The sequence below is a fragment of the Chiloscyllium punctatum genome, chromosome 18 (genome assembly GCF_047496795.1).
Source record: "Chiloscyllium punctatum isolate Juve2018m chromosome 18, sChiPun1.3, whole genome shotgun sequence".
NCBI classification, from domain to species: Eukaryota; Metazoa; Chordata; class Chondrichthyes; order Orectolobiformes; family Hemiscylliidae; genus Chiloscyllium; species Chiloscyllium punctatum.
Window position 1 is genome coordinate 17,729,016 of NC_092756.1, and position 20,298 is coordinate 17,749,313.

At 44.9% G+C, this 20,298-nt stretch overlaps 1 non-coding gene across 1 annotated transcript; it reads right to left on the bottom strand.

Moving 5' to 3' along the window:
* Positions 1 to 256: 256 nt before the first annotated feature.
* trnas-gcu (transfer RNA serine (anticodon GCU)) lies at positions 257 to 338 on the bottom strand. Its single transcript has one exon. It is a non-coding gene; the product is annotated as a tRNA-Ser (tRNA).
* Between the last annotated feature and the right edge of the window lie 19,960 nt (positions 339 to 20,298).

Sequence of the window (20,298 nt, forward strand, 5' to 3'; positions counted from 1 at the left end):
TCGCAGCTCTCGTTATTTGATTTTCCTGGATGTCTTTCATACAAAAAAACGTTCACAGCAACTTGACTTGAAAAAGAAAACCACGCTCCTTTTTTTTAAATCACAATGCAACCTCCATTTCAGTCAACAGGCTTAAACTATTCTTTGAAATTTTGTAATAGCAGCGATGCGTACGAACTGACTATTGGAGCTCCAACTTCAACACAATAGCTGTGATCATCTGAGAACAACACCACGTAAATGCCGTTGATTTCAGCGACGAGAGTGGGATTCGAACCCACGCGTGCAGAGCACAATGGATTAGCAGTCCATCGCCTTAACCTCTCGGCCACCTCGTCACAGATGCAGAGCAAGCTATTACCTTATGAATAATTGAATTGCGTAAATTATGCAGAGCAGCAGATATTTCTCCCTGGTGTTGGTGAAATGAGAAATAACACAGTACGGTTGCAAGACTATGGTCTTACCCCTGGGTTGTGGGGAAAGTGCACTCCCACTGTCACACGATGCACACAGTGATCTGAACAAAAACGAGGAAATGACTATGTAACAAGGTCTGTTGAATTCTGTGAAGATTTGAAGTCAACGGAATGAAGAACCCGAGACAGCAGGAAGTGTTCTTTCAATAAAGAGTTGGAGAAAGCTCTTAAGGATAGTTGAATAAAGGGTTATCGGCATAAGGCAGGAACAGGATACAATTTGAGGATCTTCAGCCATGATCACAATGATTGGTGGTGCTGGCTCGAAGGGCAGAATGGCCTACTCCTGCACCTGCTGTCCATTGTCTATTAAATTGCCTGTGAGGAATTGTTTTCCAGACTGGAGGAGAGTGCATAGTGTTGAATGTCATTATTCGGAACACCTAACTTCCGCTCAGATGTTTTTGACACGCACTTGTGTACAGAACAGACAATTTCAAAATCCTAAATAAGGCTAAATTGATAATTGAACTTACCAATGCAAAAACTTTGATCTGCATCATTTTCCTGGGCCGTGCGACACCAAGTCACTGTATGATCACAGCAACACAGTAAGCAAGTGTCAGAAGGAAAATGAGTGCAGTGCCAGTGCGCATGCTGGGAGCAGCAGGTGACACACGCGGAAGTGCATTTCCCACAACAGGAACACTTCCCAAACGGCGGACTGCGGTGGAAGAATTCACAGGGAGTTTACACTATGAAATTCGATGCCAGAGACACAATGGAGATCTGTCATTGAGACTTTCAAGATGAAGATTTTAAGATTTCTACAGATGCAAAACCAAATAAAAAGCTCATGGGTTAGAGAAGGCAAAAGATGAAATTGTACATTTTATCCATCTACCCATCTTTACAAATGAGTACCTCACCACTTACCTCACTCGGGAACAGAACCACTGGTGAAGATGATCATATAATCCCCGTTACTAGTCATGGAATCAGAGAAACTCCGTTTCCCAAACGTTCAGGTAAAACCAGGAATGTGGAGGTAAGCATTAATGTGTTGCTCCTGTGCTGAAGGTGACCAGTGCAAGGTATCTCTGTTTAAGTATAGTGGGGTGTGCTGTGCCGAAGTTTTAATTTTGAGCCTCACATGGAGCAACTTCAATTTGTCGTCGTGTTGAGGGATACGGACAGAAGGTGATATTGAGCAAAGTCAAGTTTATGGGAAAATACCGTGTTTGTGGATTGAGAAACAACCTTTTCTGGATAATGACTCCTTGATCAACAAACATACTGCAAGTATCTAAAACGTGAAGAGACATATGTGGAGGGAGAGCCGAAGGTGATTTTTCAGCAGATGGATAACGTTTCCCATGTGTACTGCGTTAAATTCCGGGAAAAAAGATGTTGAACTGGTTTCATGTTACACAGTTTGTTGCAAAGTCACAAAGGTTGTTGCAATAATCAAAAAAGAAATCACGTTGGAACGTTTGAATGTTGCATTGAACAGAATTTTGGTCTGAGCATATTTTACCTGAAATGGCGTGCTGCAGAGAAGTACAGAGGGTTAACAATACAAAAGGACAGAGTCTTCTTGGTGGATTTCTTGGGTGGAGTTTAGAATGTACGAAATATACATAACATCATGTGAATGTGGTCAAATCTTTAAAGTAGGTGTTGCCTCTCCAAGTGACGATTCAATTCCTACTCATTAGGATATCACTTCCGTCTGCAGTTATTTTAGGGCATCAGCTCCATTTACAGAGTTTCACCTTGAATAATACGCCACACCTTACCAATCCATGAATTTGTTATACTGAGTACTGTTCAGTTGTTCGTGTTCATGAAATGTCTTTGTGTCTGAAGTCAACAAATTCGAAATTGTTACGCAACCACACTGACTTTGTCTCAATGGTAAATTCTCTCCTTGTACGTTTGTTCGTGTAATTTTTAACTCACTCTGAAGTCAGCTTCTACGTTTTATTTCTGGAAAGTCGTTCACGATTTAAATAACTCTATTGAGTGTAAGAAAATCTCATCCAAACTTTTCTTAACCATTCACTAATGGTTTTCAAGCTCTAACGAAAGTTATTTATTCACGAGAAAGAGGGACTTTCCCGATTTATTCATTCAAACCTCGCGTTATGTGAAAATCTCATTTGCTTACATCATACTTGCGTGTTTCTGCTCCAGCATTTCCAAATCTCTTGAATAAACTCCTTCATTCTTTCTATCATCCCGTGTGTATCCTTTCTGATAATTTTATGTTTCAGAAAACAACGTCACTTGTCTTTCTAATATCTTGCTATCCAGGAAACAGCGTCTGTGCCCTTTCTAACTTCTTTACATGTTTTTGGTGGAGAATGAGGACAAGGATTACACACAATACTCCCACTGAGTGTGACCTAAAGGTTTTACAGTTACACTATGAACTCTTTGCTTTTTAAATATGACGCCTCTATTTATAAACTCCAATCAGGTAAATTCCTATCTATCCAGTTCATGAACATCGTATCTATCACTTCCTTTATTCTTCCTCGGAATGTCCGAAAGGTTTGTAAGGCCAACATCTCTAAACCCCCATGTCCTGAGTCAGTCTCAGCTATTTCTAAAGGTGACTGAAGTTCAAATACTTCATAGTGTGTCTCCCGTCATTCCAGTGCAGACTGGTTTTGGACAGTACATGCCATCACCAAAGGCCACCTTGGATCTGAAATCAACAGTTTTCACATTGTAATTGTCGTAGCTATTGTGTATCGTATGTCCGTGTACTTGTTCATCATTTCATGGGTCCCTGTATTGAATTCTACTGAACAATTATTTTGTGAATGGAGACATTTCCTTCACCACTCATTTGAAACTCAATGAAACATTGAAAAATTTTACTCATATGCTTCCAGAGGACAGTCCTGCCATTACTGGGATGAATCAGTGAACATTCCCCACATATCCTTGAAGGCAAGGATGTCCTTTTCCATTTTAGGAGATCATTACAGCCCTGAATCCCATGGGTGCGTTCATGAACACCCAAACAGTTGCAGCAAGACTTTAAAACGAAGATTTTGCTATCTGCTTACATTGGTTGTCCCAAAACTTACATTCCATATTGTGGTATGTTTGTGGATGAAAGCACTTTCTGAATCTTGAGCCATTATATTTCAGTTTTGTCAAAACATTATCATTCGCTGTTCTCTCTTTCCCTTTCAGTTTCCCGTCTTATATCACGCATTTTATCAGTTTATCTTAAGTTTTCAATCATTTCAATCAATCTCGCTCCTGATTACCAATCCGAGAGAATGCCACAATTTTGTCAATTTATATGCAGTGCAGCTGTAGGGCGCGGTGACCAAGTGGAAAGGCATTGGTCACGTGAAATAAAAGGAGCCGGCTGGTGGAATCTGGCCGTTTCATCAAAGTCATATTTAAAACATTTAACGTAATCTTTAGCCAAATCATATTGGCAGAAAATAAGAAAACAAAAATGAAAAAATTGCTGATGTTGAAAATCAAACAAAAACAGTCGTTGCTGGAATATTTCAGAACATCTGGCAGCATCTGTGGAGAGACGGACCCAATGGATGTGAAACGTTAACTGTGATTCATCTGCACAGATGCTGCCAGCTCACCTGTGATTTTACAGCAATTTCTGTTTTTGTTTCAGATTGGCAGATTTTGTCGCAGTCCATGAGAACAGGGCTCATTAGAATCAAACAGACAGCATGGACCTGGTAGTGTGAAATGAGACAGTAATAATGAATGAGTGGAGAGTGTTGTACTGGAAAAGCACAGCAGGTCAGGCAACATCCGAGGAGCAGGAGAATGGACGATTTCGGCATAAGCCATTCATCAGGAGTTAGGCTTGTGAGTCGGGCAGAGGAACAAAGCTGAAGCCAGGTGCCAACTCGCAGGCACCTCCTCCTACAGACCACGATCACAAACTCTCCTCCCCTCAACAAACTATCATCTCCCAGACCATTCACAATCTCATCACCTCTGGGCATCTCCCATCCACATCCTTCAACGTCATTGTCCATGAACCGTGCACTCCCCGATTCTACCTCCTTCCTAAGATTCACAAACCTGACTGCACCAGTCGACCTATTGTCTCATCCTGAGCCTGTCCCATCCGCATAATCTCTTCCTACCTTGATACAATCTTCTCTTCCCAGTTCAGGAAATGCCCACTTACATTCGTGATACCCCTATGCACTTCACCTCCTCCAAGAATTTATTTTCCCTGGCCCCCAACGCGTCATCTTCACCATGGACATCCAGTCCCTGTACAAATCCATCTGCCATGACAGAAGTCTGCAAGCCTTCCATTTCGAAACCTCACACCATCCCAACCAGTACCTTTCCACTGACATCCTCATCCACGTGGCTGAACTGGTCCTCACAATCAGCAACTTCTCTTTCCAATTCTCCCACTTCCTCCATCGAAACCCGCATAGGACCTAGCTATGCCTGCCTGTTTGTCAGATACGCGGAACTGTCCATCTTTCGCAATTACACAGGCAGCAGCCTCCACCTGTGCCTCCGCTACATTGGTGAATGTTTGGGGCCACTTGGTGCTCCAACGAGGAGGTTGAATAGCTCACCAACTTTACCAACACCTTCCACTCCGACCTCAAATTTATCCGGATCATCTTGGCAACTTCACTCATCTTCCTGGACCTCTACATAACCGACTCTGGCGACTGACTAATGACAGTCATATACTACAAGCCCACTGACTCTCACATGTACCTAGACTACATCTCCTCCAACCGTATCTCGTGTAAGAACGCCATTCCTTATTCCCAATGCCTCCACCTCCAGCACATCTGTTCCCAGGATGACCAATTGCACCTCAGGAAGAGCCAGTTGGTCTCCTTCTTCCACGATCACAAATTGCCTTCCCACGTGGTTGACAGCGCCCTCAAGTTCATCACCTCCATTTCACACACCACCACCCTTGAAGCCATGCCTCTCAACGCAACAAGGACAGAACCACCTGATGCTCACCTTACACCCCCATCAAACTGCGCATAAACGCATCATATTCTGCCACTGATGCCACCTCCAAACAGACACCACCACCAGAGATATATTTCGCTGCCCAACCTTGCCAACATTCCGTAAAGACCATTCCCTCCATGAACCCTTCTTCAGGTCCACACATCCTCCCATCAGCCCACAACCCTCTCCTGGCACCTTTCACTGCCACCAAAGGAAGAGTGAAACTAGCACCCACACCACTCCCCTCACCTCAGTCAAGGCCACAATGGACCATTCCACATCCATTAGAAATTCACCTGTACAGCTACCAATGTCAACTACTGAATCCGTTGCGCCCAGTGTGGTCTCCTCTACATCAGGGAGACAGGATACCTTCTTGCAGATCATTTCAGAGAACATCTCTGGGACACCCGCACCCACCAACTTCACCGTCCCGTGGCTGAACACTTCAACTCCCCCTCCTACCCATCAAAGACATCCAGGTCTTGGACCTCACCACTGCCAAACCGATACCACCCAACGCCTGGAGGAGGAAGACTACACCTATCGGCTAGGGACCCTCACACCACACGGGATAAATGTGAATTTGAACAGTTACCTCATTTCCCCTCCCCCAAGCCCAAGCCTTCAACTCGCCACCGCCCTCTCGACCCATTCCATCACTGCTATTTCTGACCGAATTTATTCTCCCTCCTATTCATCCATCTATTGCTTTCCAGCTATTTCCCCTCAACCCCACACCATTTCCATTTATCTCTCAGCCCGACTCACATGCCTTATTCGAGATTAAGGGCTTAAGCCTGAAACCTGAATTTTCCTGCGCCTCGGATGCTACCTGATCTCCTGTGCTTTTATAGCATCACACTACCCACTCTGATCTCCATCATCTGCAGTCCTTACTTTATCCTTGGAATTATCAATGACCTTAGAGTGAATATACCCCTCGATTGCAGTGATCACAGTGTGACTGAGTTTTCCATTTATTTTGGGTGAGGGCAGGCTGGATCTGAGACAAGCGCTTAACATCTAAACAACGGGAATGGTATCACATCGCGAAGTTTGGGTGGGCTGAAGTGAAGTGGAAAATTCTGTCAGAAGATGGGTCAGTACAACTGCATCACATCACCCAGACTGTAAATGACACGCAGAAAGAGAAAATCAACTTCAGTGCAGGCACAATGACAGGTAAAGTGGAAAGGAGACAATACAACACACTGAGGTGCAGTGGAATTAGTTATGTGAAAGGATTTAATATATAAGCTACACATTTACATATGGACTGCCCTCACATTGGAAAAAGGAATTTCCTGCAGTATAACGGCGATATTTGCCTGTGACATCGCAATGTTGAGAGACACTGACATAGTTTCTTCTGTAGCAGCGTAGCTTCGTAAAATCATGATCTTCCCATCAACCAAAATTCAATACTTCAAAGCTCTCCTCTGCGCTGTACAACTTATTTGCTGCTCCTGTAGTCTGATCTTAATCGCTTCACTGTGTATCTTCTTCTGCTTCCTGCTTCATGGAAAAACTTGAAACGTGAACAAATCCACTTTCCACTTTCACCAATCTTTTGCAACCTCTGAGTTGGCACAGGTATGAGTGACCACTTGGCCTTCTCGAGCGCTCTCACTCTGGTATGATCTGAATGATAAAGTGAACTGTGTCTGATCTGCAGAATGTCCCCACGCGGGACAGTGCTGTTTATTCCATCCCCGGGGACTAAGGTGTCTCTATTGGCAGAATATTCAGCCATTTCCCTCCACTTGCAGGCATTATGATGGGATGTAAATGCGGATATGCTCTGAAGCTTCCTCTCACGGGCACAGCCAGGTGCAAGAGCCCTGGTGGAACTTAGCAACTTTGATTGCGAACTTCCTCCAAATATCATTTATTGGAGAGAAAGAGAAAGGTGCTGAGCTGGTGGGAAAGAGAGAAATGGGCCGTGGACTCTCTTCCCTCAGTAAAATGCAAATAAGTGCATTTTTGTGCTGCCCATTTGATGTTCAGAATCAATCTTCACAGAACAATCCAGCAGAAAGGCTTTTGATTCACAGGCCTCGGTTTCTTTTCTGCAATCGGGCTTCAGTTAACATCTGAGTCCCAACTGTCCCAGATGAAGCGACTCCGAATGAAACCCTCACTCACTGAGAACCAACCCCACAGCCAGGAGCTGCGGGGCTGCAGGCAGTCCAAAGCGGAAGGGAAGATTAAAAACGAACCATTATTTCTCCCTCAGCCTCTCAGCAACAGCGACAGGGAGAGGGACGGCAGAGACGTGTGACGTCATTCAAGTGCCGACAGTAGCCGTTCAGCCCATCGAGTCCATGGTAATTCTCTATCGCTTGCTTCTCTCTGAGGTTATTCATCATCAGTGCTGCTTGTTCTAATAAGAGGGAACTGTATCTGTGTCGAAATGCTGTCTCCAACATACTGAACCACATGTCATTCACGGCTGTTCATTTCACTGGAGGACCCTGCTGTGTGACACAGCGTGCGGAAGAACTGCAAGGCTGTTAAAATAATGAAAGCACATGCTGTAAACCACATTCTGGATTAGTGGTGCTGGAAGAGCACAGCAGTTCAGGCAGCATCCGAGTATCTTCGAAATCGACGTTTCGGGCAAAAGCCCTTCATCAGGAATAAAGGCAGTGAGCCTGAAGCGTGGAGAGATAAAGCTAGAGGAGGGTGAGGGTGGGGGGAAAGTAGCATAGAGTACAATGGGTGAGTGGGGGAGGGGATTAAGGTGATAGGTCAAGGAGGAGAGGGTGGAGTGAATCGGTGGAACAGGAGATAGGCAGGTAGGACAAGTCCGGATAAGTCATGGGGACAGTGCTGAGCTGGAAGTTTAGAATTAGTGGGCGGCACGGTGGCACGGTGGCACAGTGGTGAGCACTGCTGCCTCACAGCGCCAGAGACCCGGGTTCAATTCCCGCCTCAGGCGACTGACTGTGTGGAGTTTGCACATTCTCCCCGTGTCTGCGTGGGTTTCCTCCGGGTGCTCCGGTTTCCTCCTACACTCCAAAGATGTGCAGGTCAGGTGAATTGGCCATGCTAAATTGTCCGTAGTGTTAGGTAAGGGGTAGATATAGATGTAGGGGTATGGGTGGGTTATGCTTCGGCGAGGCGGTATGGATTTGTTGGGCCGAAGGGCCTGTTTCCACACTGTAAGTAATCTAATCTTAAAAAAAAAACTAGTGTGAGGTGGGGGAAGGGGAAATGAGGAAACTGTTGAAGTCCACATTGATGCCCTGGAGTGGAAGATGAGGCGTTCTTCCTCCAGGCATCTGGTGGTGAGTGAGCAGCGGTGAAGGAGGCCCAGGACCTCCATGTCCTAATCAGAGTGGGAGGGGGAGTTGAAATGTTGGGCCACGGGGCGGTGTGGTTGATTGGCGTGGTTGTCCTGGAGATGTTCCTTAAAGCGCTCTGCTCGGATGCGCCCAGTCTCCCCAATGTAGAGGAGACCGCATCGGGAGCAACGGATACAATAAATGATATTAGTGGATGTGCAAGTAAAACTTTGATGGATGTGGAAGGCTCCTTTAGGGCCTTGGATAGAGGTGAGGGAGGAGGTGTGGGCACAGGTTTTCCAGTTCCTGCCGTGGCAGGGGAAAGTGCCAGGATTGGAGTGTGGGTTGTAGGGGGCGTGGACCTGACCAGGTAGTCACGAAGGGAACGGTCTTTGCGGAAGGCAGAAAGGGTTGGGGAGGGAAATATATGCCTTGTGATTTGGTCTGTTTAGAGGTGGTGGAAATGTCGGTGGATGATTTGGTTTATGAGAAGGTTGGTAGGGTGGAAGGTGAGTACCAGGGGCGTTCTGTTCTTGTTACGGTTGGAGGGGTGTGGTCTGAGGGTGGAGGTGTAGACGAGATGCGTTGGATGGCATCTTTAACCACGTGGGAAGGGAAATTGCCGTCTCGAAAGAAGGAGGCCATCTGCTGTGTTTTGTGGTGGAACTGGTCCTCCTGGGAGGTAGATCCAGCGAAGGCGGAGGAATTGGGAATACGGGATGGCATTTTTGCAAGAGGTAGGTTGGGAAGAGGTGTGGAAGTGGTAGGGTGGGAAGAGGTGTGCATCAGGTCAAATCTCCGTCACATTCGTGACTGTTGTTCTTATGTTTATTTCTTCTCTACGTGTGCTGAAGTAACACAGTGAGGGATCAATTACTGTTGTCAGACATACATGTAGGGTCGTAATAAATGCTGAAGTTGTGATATTCGAGCAGTGTTTATTAACATAGACTATTCACTGTTCGAAGCTCAGGCTCAGGAATTTGACAGAGAGCGAATTTGAGTAAAGGTTGAGCCGGGGCGTTTACCCCATGACGTACCACGAGTTTCTGTGGTTGCTTTGTTGTTCACCTCATTTCTGTATCTTGCATCATTGAGGATTTTGAAGTTGTCCCCTCTATACAAAAGGCCCGTGCTTATGCAACATTGTACAAAAGATGCAGTGCAATAACAGCCGATGCTAATTCTGTCTACTTATCCAGATATTGACCCCTGGAAACAGCACTGTGCACTCTCCTCGAGTCTGGAAAACAACTTCCTCACATATAATGCTATATTCTCGCTCTCATAGTGCTGTTCATTCCATCGGCTTCTGTTTTTCACAGAATCCGATTCAATAGATCTTGTCACTGTGTCATTTCTTTCCATGTGGTCAGATCTTGTGAACAGAATATCACAGTGGGAGTGCCCTGGGCCCATAACCCAGAAGTCAGACCATACTCAGGGAACCGTATTCTGGTCTTGATCATTTCATGAACACCAGGAAGAGATATCTATGCTCTTCAAAATTTAATTACCTGTTTTAAGAAGAAAGGTAAACAGTTCCTGGTTCCTGCTTTTGTTACCACACGGACCAAGATTGTAAATGCTGGAACCAGTCGAGACTGTCCGCTCTCCCACATCCAACTTATCCCCAGGTTGTGTTAAGATCATGGTCTGAATCGCTTCCTTCTCTTCCCTGTCACTCTAGGATGATGTGAGCTGTGAAATCTTTGACGTGAAGTGGAGGCAACGTGGAAAAATCTATACACGGCAGGTGCGTGAGCGACGGGACTCGCTGCAGTAACATCCCATGCTGATTCAGACAGCAGAAGCCTCCCTGTGACTTCGAGAAGCACAGACACTGTTCCCGAATAATGGGGAGAGATTCACTCTTTCCTCGCAGTTCTGTATTTTCTAGCTCTCTCCAGTGGCATTATTTGGACAATGGTTCCAAAAAGAAGATGATTTCTTGTGCATGCACGATCTCCCTTTTCTACACCTTTCCAGAATTCCCATACTTCCCACTCCCGCCAGCCCCCTACCCCGCTCCACACACCCATGTTTGATAGGGAGCTAGAGATCGCGTTCAAGCTGCTCGACACTAATACTGCGTGACAATGGAGGATGAGTTCGTTCAGTTCTCAATGAAGATCGCCCTGTTCCGGGAAAGCAGCTAGCACAGCCTCCTGGGAGAAGCGAGTCAGAATGGAAAGGAGCTGTTATTAAATCTCTGTGCTTCTTTCACTCCGAAACAGCAGAAATAGCCTTAGTTAACCAAAAACTCACCTGATTTCTGGTTACCACGTCTGGCGCCGTTCTGGCTCGTTTGTCTCGGGTGTGACATTGCTTCAGACAGGTGACATATGTGCGAGAGCTCTCGCGTTCACATTGCGGATGAGCCTTGGAATTTTGCACACGACTTCATTTTTGACTGTGAAGATATGATTTCGATGAGATCGGTTTCAGATAAAGATTCCAAAGCTTGAAAACATACACAAGCAAGTTCAAGAACCGCTTCTTCTCGGCCATTGCTGCTCTGAGAAATGGATTGTATAACTTGAAATAATGCTGAACTTGCCAATGTGGATTTTGCTGAGCGCACGTCCGATACGGAGTAACCTGAATTCCTAAGTCTGGCCAAATTTTGCTTTCCTCACGCTGTGATCTGCATGTCCTTGATGACTATGATCCGACTTTACCATCGCAAACAACGCTTTCCACTGTACTTAGGTCCATGTGACAATCAATCAATCAAAACACAGTCATTTCCTCATTGCGTGGAGCCAGCAGAGCGCAGGTGGGCTGCATGGCCTCAGTCTGCAGTGTGACACATTTTGTGATTCTGATTGAAATTGCAAATAAAACAGCAGAATTGGGGAAGTTACACGGTGGTTATATTGACACAGCCGGGACACATATGTGCCACAGTGTATCACACAATAACAGTGAAGATATTTTAACGTCATCCTCGAAGGTACATGCTACAAAAACCTGAAGACTACGGGAAACCGCTGTGGTCAGCGATAACAGAGCGGCCCAAAGGGATTGTGGTGGGCGCATAATCCAGAAATTAATGAATGAAAAGCATCCTCTGCTCGATGACAATTCCAGGTTTCAGTGTGTGTACTGCAACTGCCAGAGTTTCGCTATAACAGTGCTCCGTTCTTCACATTACATATTGATGAGCCATCTGCATCCTGTCACTCAATGGTATCTGAAATAGATACAACCGCCACATTTATGTATTTGAGGAAACACACGTTTGAAGTTATGGAAGATTTGTTTGCTGTTCTCTGTAGGTCTGTTATGAAGTGATTCGCAAAGTCACTTGACTGAGCTGGGAATACACTGGCGAAGGTGAGAGAAATCAGTTGGTGTGTGGGCCATACCTCTGACGCCTTGCAGTTATTCCCCACGCTGTGTCACACAGCAGGGTCCTCCGGTGAAATGAACAGTCATGAACGACATGTGGATCAGTATGTTGGACACAGCATTTCAACACAGACACAGTTTCCTATTATTACAACAAGCACCACTGATGATGAATACCCTCAGAGAGAAGCAAGTGACAGAGATTGACCGTGGACTCGATTGTCTGAACGGCTTCTGTCGGCACGTGAATGACGTCACACGTCTCTGCCGTCCCTCTCCTTGTCTCTGTGACAGAGTGGCTGAGGGAGAAATAATGGCTCGTTTTTAATCCTCCCTTCCGCTTTGGACTGCCTGCAGACCCGCAGCTCCTGGCTGTGGGGATGGTTCTCAGTGAGTGAGGGTTTCATTCGGAGTCGCTTCATCTGGGACAGTTGGGACTCAGATGTTAACTGATGCCTGATTGCAGCAATGAAAACGACGCCTCTGAAACAAAAGCCTTTCAGCAGGATTGTTCCGCGAAGATTGATTCTGAACATCAAATGGGCAGCATAAAAATGCACTTATTTGCATTTTACTGAGGGAAGAGAGTCCACGGTCCATTTCTCTCTTTCCCACCAGCTCAGCACCTTTCTCTCTCTCTCAAATAAATGATATTTGGAGGAAGTTCGCAATCAAAGTTGCTAAGTTCCAGCAGCGCTCTTGCACCTGGCTGTGCCCGTGAGAGGAAGCTTCAGAGCATATCCGCACTTACATCCCCTCATAATGCCTACAAGTGGAGGGAAATGGCTGAATACTCTGCCAATAGAGACAGCTCAGTCCCCGGGGATGGGATAAACAGCACCGTCTCGGTGGGGACATTCTGCAGATCAGACACAGTCCACTTTATCATTCAGATCATACCAGAGTGAGAGCGCTCGAGAAGGCCAAGCGGTCACTCGTACCTGTGCCAACTCGGGAGTTGCAAAAGATTGGTGAAAGTGGAAAGTGGATTTGTTCACGTTTCAAGTGTTTCCTTGAAGCAGATAGCAGAAGAAGATACACAGTGAAGCGATTGAGATCTAACGACAGGGGCAGCAAATAAGTTGTACAGCGCAGAGGAGAGCTTTGAAGTATTGAATTCTGGTTAATGGGACAATCATGCTTTCACTAGGCCACGCTGCTACAGAAGAAACTATGTCAGTGTCTCTCAGCATTGTGATGTCACAGGCAAATGTCGCCGTTACACTGCAAGAAATTCCTTTTTCCAATGTGAGGGCAGACCATATGTAAAGTAGCTTGTATATCGAATCATTTGACAGAAATAGTTCCACTGCACCTGTGTGTTCTATTGTCTCCTTTCCACTTTACCTGTCATTGTGCCTGCACTGAAGTTGATTTTCGACTTGTGCGAGTCTTTTACAATCTGGATGATGTGATGCAGTTGTACGGACCCATCTTCTGGCAGTATTCCACTTCACTTCAGCCCGCCCTGACTTCGCTATCTGATACTTTCCAGTTGTTTAGGTGTTAAGTGCTCATCTCAGACCCAGCCTGCCCTCACCCAAAATAAATGGATAACTCAGTCACAATGTGATCACTGCAATCGAGGGATATCTTCATTCCAAGGTTATTGATAATTCCAATGATAATGTTAGGACTTCAGATGCTGGAGATCAGAGTTGGTCGAGTGATGCTGAAAAAGCACAGCAGATCAGGTAACATCCGAGGATCCGGATAATTCCGGTTTCAGGCTTAAGCCCTTCATCAGGAATAAGGCTTATGAGTCAGGGCTGAGAGATAAATGGAAGTGGTGTGTGGTTGAGGGGAAAGAGCTGGAAAGCAATAGATGGATGAATAGGAGGGAGAAGATAATAGGTCAGAAGTGGCAGTGATGCAATGGGTCGAGAGGGCGGCGGCGAGCTGAAGGCTTATGCTTGGGGGAAATGAGGAAACTGTTCGAATTCACATTTATCCCGTGTGGTGTAAGGGTCCCAAGGCAGAATATTTGGCATTCCTCTTCCAGGCGTTGGGTGGTAACGGTTTATTAGTGGAGGAGGTCCAGTACCTGCAAGCCTTTGATGGGGTAGGAGGGGGAGTTGAAGTGCTCAGCCACGGGACGGTGAAGTTGTTGAGTGCGGGTGTCCCAGAGATATTCTCTGAAATGATCTGCAAGAAGGTATCCTGTCTCCCTGATGTAGAGAAGGCCACACTGGGCGCAACGGATGCAGTAGTTGACATTGATATCTGTACATGTGAATTTACAACGGATGTGGAATGATCCCTTCGGGCCTTGGTTGTAGATGAGGAGAGTTGTGTGGGTGCTAGTTTCACCCTTCATTTGGTGGCAGTCAAAGGTGCCAGGAGACTGTTATGGGCTGGTGGGGGCAAGTGTCGACCTGAAGAGGGGGACATGGAGGGAATGTTCTTTCTGCAGTGCTGGCAGAGCTGGGTAGCGAAATATATCTCTGGTGGTGGTGTCTGTTTGGAGGTGGCACCCAGTGGCAGAATATGATGCGTTTTATGCGGAGGTTGGTGGGGTGGGAGGTGAGCACCAGGAAGCTCTGTTCTTGTTGTGTTGAGAAGCGTGGGGTTCAAGGGTGGTGTTGCGTGAAGTGGAGGCGATGTACTGGAGGGCATTGTCAACGAACCTGGACAGGCAATTTGTGACCGTGGATGAAGGAGACGAACTGGGACTCTCAGAGGTGTAATTGGTCATCCTGGGGTCAGATGTGTTGGTAACTGTGGAATTGGGAATAAGGAATGTCGTTTTTACACGGGATAGGGTTGGAGGAGATGTAGTCTACACACCTTTGGGAGTCGGTGGGCTTGTAGTATATGTCTTTAATTAGTCAGTCGCCAGAGACGGTGATGGAGATGTCGAGGAAGGCTAAGGAAGTTGCCAAGATGATCCGGATAAATTTGAAGTCCGTGTGGAAGGTTTTCGTAAAGTTGCTGAGCTATTGAACCTCTTCGTTGGAGCACCAAGTGGCGCTAATACATTCATCAATGTAGCTGAGGAACAGGTGGAGGATGGTGCCTGTGTAACAGCGAAAGATGGACAGTTCCGCGCATCTGACAAACAGGCAGGCATAGCTAGGTCCTATGCGGGTGCCCATGGCTATCACCGTCGTTGGAGGAAGTGGGAGAATTGGAAAGAGAAGTTGTTGATTGTGAAGACCAGTTCAGTCAGGTGGGTGAGGATGTCGGTGGAAGGGTACTGGTTGGGATGGTGTGAGATTAAGAAATGGAAGGCTGGCAGACTTCTGTCATTGCAGATGGATTTGTACAGGAACTGGATGCCCATGGTGAATATGGCGTGTTGAGGGCCAAGGAAACGAAATTCTTGGAGGAGGTGAAGTGCATAGGGGTGTCACGACTGTAAGTGGGCATTTCCTGAACTGGGGAGATAGGATTGTGTCCATGTAGGAAGAGAATATTCGGATGGGACAGGCTCAGGATGAGACAAGAGGTCGACTGGGGCAGTCAGGTTTTTGTATCTTAGGAAGGAGGTAGAATCGGGGAGTGCGCAGTTCACGGACAATGAGGTTTGAGGTTGTGGATGGAAGATGCCCAGAGGTGATGAGATTGTGGATGGTCTGGGAGATGATAGTTTGGTGAGGGGAGGAGAGTTTGTGATCGTGGTCTGTAGGAGGAGGTGCCTGCGAGTTTGTGCCTGGCTTCAGCTTTGTTCCTCTGCCCGACTCACAAGCCTAATTCCTGATGAATGGCTTATGCCTAAATCGTCCATTCTCCTGCTCCTCGGATGTTGCCTGAACTGCTGTACTTTTCCAGTACAACACTCTCCACTCATTCATTATTACTGTCTCATTTCACACTACCAGATCCATGCTGTCTGTTTGATTCTAATGAGCACAGTTCTCATGAACTGCGACAAAATCTGCCAATCTGAAACAAAAACAGAAATTGCTGTAAAATCACAGGTGTGCTGGCAGCATCTGTGCAGATGAATCAGTTAACGTTTCACATCCATTGGGTCCGTCTCTCCACAGATGCTGCCAGACGTCCTGAAATATTCCAGCAACGACTGTTTTGTTTGATTTTCAACATCAGCAATTTTTTAGTTTTTGTATTCTTATTTTCTGCCAATATGATTTGGCTAAAGATTATGTTAAATGTTTTGAATATGACTACGATGGAATGGCAAGATTCCACCAGCTCGCTACTGCTACTTGGTTCACGTGACCAATGCCTTTCCACTTTGTCACCGCGCCCTAAAGCTGCATCTCATATAAATTGACAAAATTGTGGCATTCTCTCGGATTGGTAATCAGGAGCGAGATTGATTGAAATGATTGAAAACTTAAGATAAACTGATAACATACAGGATATAAAACGGGAAACTGAAAGGGAAAGAGAGAACGGCGAATGATAATGTTTTGACAAAACTGAAATATAACTGCTCAAGACTCAGACAGTGCTTTCATCCACAAACATACCAGAATGTGGAATGTAATTTTTGGGACAACCAATGCAAGCAGATTGCAAAATCTTAGTTTTAAAGTCTTGCTGCAACTGTTTTGGTTTTAATGAACGAACCCATGGGATTCGGTGCTGTAATGATATCCGAAAATAGAAAAGGAAATCCTTGCCTTCGAAGGTACGTGCGGAATGTTCACTGATTCATCTCAGTAATGGCAGGACTGTCATCTGGAAGCATATGAGTAAAATCTTTCAATGTTCCATGGCGTTTCGAACGAGTGGTGAAGGGAATGTCTCCATTCACAAATTAATCATTCAGTAGAATTCAATACAGGGACCCATGAAATGATGAACAAATTGAACAAGTACACGGACATACGATACACAATATCTACGAGAATTACTATGTGAAAACTGTTGATTTCAGATCAACGGTGGTCTTTGGTGATTGCATTTGCTGTCCAGAACCAGTCTGCACTGGAATGACGGGAGACACACTATGAAGTATTTGAACTTCAGTCACCTTTAGAAATAGCTAAGACTGACTCAGGACACGGGGATATAGAGATGTTGGCCGTACAAACTTTTCAGACATCACGTGGAAGAATAAAGGAAGTGATCGATAATGTTCGTCTCCAAAGACGATGCTCATGAACTGGATAAATAGTAATTAACCTTATTGGATTTTATAAATGGAGACGCCATATTTAAAAAGCAAAGAGTTCATAGTGTAACTGTAAAATCTTTTGGTCACACTCAGTGGGAACATTGTGTGTAATCCTTGTCCTCATTCACCACCAAAAACATGTGAAGAAGTTAGAAAGGGCACAGACGCTGTTTCCTGGATAGCAAGATATTAGAAAGCCAAGTGACGTTGTTTACTGAGACATAAAATTATCAGAAAAGATACAACCAGTTTCATCGTGATGATAGAAAGAATAAAGGAGTTTATTCACGAGATTCGGAAATGCCGGAGCAAAAACACGCAAATTTGATTTAAACAAATGAGATTTTCACATAACCCAAGGTTTGAATGAGTAAATCAGGGAAAGTCCCTCTTTCGAGTGAATCAAGAACTTTCGTTAGAGCTTCAAAACCATTACTGAATGATAAAGAAAAGTTTGGATGAGAGTTTCTTCCACTCAATAGAGTTTTTTCAATCGTGAACGACTTTACAGAAATAAAACGTAGAAGCTGACTTCAGAGTGTTTTAAAAGATACACGAACAAACGTACAAGGAGAGAATTTACCATTGAGTGAAAGTCAGTGTGGTTGCGTAACAATTTCGAATTTGTTGACTTCAGACACAAAGACATTTCATAAACATGTACAACTGAATAAGACTGAGTATAACAAATTCATGGATTGGTAAGGTGTGACGTATTATTCCAGGTGAAACTCTGTAAATGGAGCTGATGTCGTAAAATAACTGCAGACAGAAGTTATATCCTAATGAGTAGGAATTGAATCGTCACTTGGAGAGGCAACACCTACTTTAAAGATTTGACCACATTCACATGATGTTATGGATATTTCGTACATTCTTAACTCCACCCAGGAAATCCTTCAAGAAGACTCTGTCATTTTGTGTTGTTAACCCCCTGTACTTCTCTGCAGCACGCCATTTACGATAAAATATGCTCAGACCAAAATTCAATTCGATACAATATTCAAACGGTCCTATGTGATTTCTTTTTTTTAATCATTGCAATAACCTATGTGAGTTTGCAACAAACTCTGTCCATGAAACCAGTAAAACATCTATTTTCCCGGAATTTAAAGCAGTGCACATGGGAAACGTTATCCATCTGCTGAAAAATCATCCTTGGCTCTTTCTCCACATACGTCTCTTCACGTTTTAGATACTTGCAGTATGTTTGTTGATCAAGGAGTCATTATCCAGAAAAGGTCGTTTCTCAACCCACAAACACGGGTATTTTCCCATAAACTTGGCTTTGCTCAATATCACCTTCAATCCGTACACCGCAACACGACGACAAATTGAAGCTGCTCCATGTGAGACTCAAACTTAAAACTTCGGCACAGCATAGCCCACTATACTGGAACAGAGATACCGTGCACTGGTCACCTTCAGCACAGGAGCAACACATTAATGCTTACCTCTACATTCCTGGTTTTACTTTAACCTTTGGGAAACCGACTTTCTCTGATTACATGGCTAGTAACGTGGATTATATGATCATCTTCACCATTGGTTCTGTCCCCGAGTGAGGAAAGTGGTGAGGTACTCATTGTAAAGATGGGTAGATTGATGAAATGTACAATTTCATGTTTTGCCTTCAATAAACGATGAGCTTTTTATTTTGTTTTGCATCTGTAGAAATCTTAAAATCCTCATCTTGAACAGACTCAATGGCAGATCTCCATTGTGTCTCTGGCATTAAATTTCAAAGTGTAAACCCCCCCTGAATTATTCCACCACAGTCCGCTGTTTGGCAAGTGTTCCTGTTGAGTTAAATGCACTTCCGTGTGTGTCACCTGCTGCTCCCAGCATGCGCTCTGACACTGCACTCATTTTCCTTCTGACACTTGTTCACTGTGTTGCTGTGATCATACAGTGACTTGGTGTCGCACGGCCCAGGAACATGATACAGATCAATGTTTTAGCATTGTTGAGTTCAATTGTCAGTTTAGCGTTATTTTGGATTTTTAAATTGTCTGTTCTGTACAAAAAGTACGTGTCAAAAACATCTGTGCGGAAGTTAGGTGTTCCGAATAATGACATTGAGCACTATGCACTCTCCTCCAGTCTGGAAAACAATTCCTCACAGGTAATTTAATAGACAATACACACAGTTGCAGGAGTAGGCCATTCTGCCCTTCGACCCAGCACCACCATTCATTATGATCATGGCTGAACATCCTCAATCTGTATCCTGTTCCTACCTTAGTCCCATAACCCATGATTCCACTATCCTTAAGAGCTCTATACAACGCTGTATTGAAAGAAAACCTCCTGCTGTGGCGGGTTCTTCATTCCGTTGACTTCAAATCTTCACAGAATTCAACAGACCTTCTTACATATTCATTTCCTCATTTTTGTTCATATCACTGTGTGCAGAGTGTGACAATGGGAGTGCACTTGCCTCAGAACCCAGAGATCAGACCATATTCCTGGAACTGTACTGTGTTATTTATCATTTCACTAACACCAGGGAGAAATATCTGCTGCTCTGCATAATTTACGCAATTCAATTATTCATAAGTTCATCCTCATCCCCACATTGGTGACGTGATGGCCGAGAGGTTTAGGCGATGGTCGACTCATCTAATGTGCTTTGCACGCGTGGGTTCGAATCCCACTGTCATCGACTGTTCTCCAATGGCCACAGATGTTGTATTGTAATCGGGAATCCAATGGTCAGTTTATCTGTATCAACGCTATTATGCAATCTCAAAGCATGGTTTGACCCTGTTGACTAAACTGCGTTGAAATGTCGGTTGCCTTGGGATAAAGAAAAAGAGCGTGATTGTCTTGTCTTGTCTTTTTCATGTCAAGTTGCTGTGAACGTTTTTCCGTTTGAAAGACATCCAGGAAAATCAAATAACGAGAGCTGCAAAGTGCATGTTTATGCAAAGGGATTCTTAATGAATCTTTTGTCAGATATAATCTGGAGGAGGTTGAGTAGAAGTTATTCATCCTGGTGAGAAGAGCACAGCGAGACAACAAAAAATAATGGAGATACTTCAAAAGGGGCAGGACGTGGGTTTAGGGGCACTGAGAACTGGCTGTAAATGCACAGTGGAGAATTGCCGCTGTGGGTGCCGTGCATGGGCATGGAGAGACTTACACA